The 1,249-nt window shown below is 46.8% G+C and overlaps 1 pseudogene; it reads right to left on the bottom strand.

The window, feature by feature from the left end:
- Nucleotides 1-322: 322 nt before the first annotated feature.
- LOC124652529 lies at nt 323-964 on the bottom strand (annotated as a pseudogene).
- Between the last annotated feature and the right edge of the window lie 285 nt (nt 965-1,249).

Below are 1,249 nucleotides of genomic sequence, written 5' to 3'. Positions count from 1 at the left end.
ATCCGACCTTTGCAAGAGTCTCTACGGAGCATGAGCTTCGTTCCCAGAGAACTAGCAATTCATACGGTTTGTTAGAAATATGTGCTTTATTTTGTGTTATTTTACTGGCATTTTGCTACTTTCTCTTAAAAAATCTCATTTCTAGGCGCCAGAAAAAAATATTGGTATCCTCTAGCATACATCATATGTCTATTTCCTTTTCTCCCTACAGTCTCACACCTATTCATAACAAAAAGATCAGTGTCACACCCACCATCTAATGTCATTTATCCGCCGGACGATGTTCACTTCAGTCTTGGTCATGCAATCAGCTAGATATATACTAGAAGCTACGGTTCATCTGGTTCCGAAACCTCGTGATGAACATATCGGCAGCTTGATCAATCTCGTTCTCAAAGTTGAACTCCAAGCCTTCAACCTCGTGGTTGTTCCTGATTACATCCATGACGGACGGTTCAACACCAACGTCTTCATGGCCACCATCATCATCCTCATCGCCATCGCACTCATCGATGTAACAGCAATAACTATTTTCATTGAAGATGGGGTGCAGGGTCCAGTCAGGGCAGCCGACATCATGTTCGTTCTCTTGATCGAACAGTGCCAATTGACGAGAGAGATTAACAACAATCTCACCACCATAGACCGCCTGCTTGTCAGCATTGCGCAGCACGAGAGCCTTGTGGCAGTCCACCCTGCCGCGCTTCTCCCTGTCGGCAGCAGTCACCAGTGCGTGGATCCTGTGGGAGATGGCGCCAACGGTGGCCATCCTGCGGCGGAACGATGCGAGGACGAGGAACCTGGCCACGAGAACGCCGCTCTTGCTCTTGCAAAACGTCACCGCCTTCTTCAGGATCTCCGGGGCCTTGCCGATCTTCATTTTTGATGCCAGGAGGTGGGTAAGCTATGGTTGCCTTTCAAGGACGGCGGCAAATAGGGAACTGTGGTGCTTCAGGCTTGGCATGAATATTTGACTAAGATTAGAGAGCAGGCCTCATATTCATGGGCCTTGTCCTTTGGCTTCAAGGGTGTATTTATAGCGAGGAACTGCACATGCATGTACACAACTTTGCTCATGTCATGATCAAACTTTTTAGATCGGAAAGCATATGAAAATAAACTTGGAAAACCAACCATACGAAAGGAAGCACTGTAGGAATGCTGGCGGTGGAAAGCAAGCTAATGAGGCAAAGTAAAGCTAACAATGGGAAATGATATGCAGAAAGTATCGATCCGAATTAGGCCACAA

Source organism: Lolium rigidum, chromosome 5 (genome assembly GCF_022539505.1).
Source record: "Lolium rigidum isolate FL_2022 chromosome 5, APGP_CSIRO_Lrig_0.1, whole genome shotgun sequence".
Taxonomy (NCBI): domain Eukaryota; kingdom Viridiplantae; phylum Streptophyta; class Magnoliopsida; order Poales; family Poaceae; genus Lolium; species Lolium rigidum.
The sequence above is the reverse complement of the archived record's forward strand: the minus strand, read 5'-3'. Positions and strand labels throughout refer to the sequence as shown.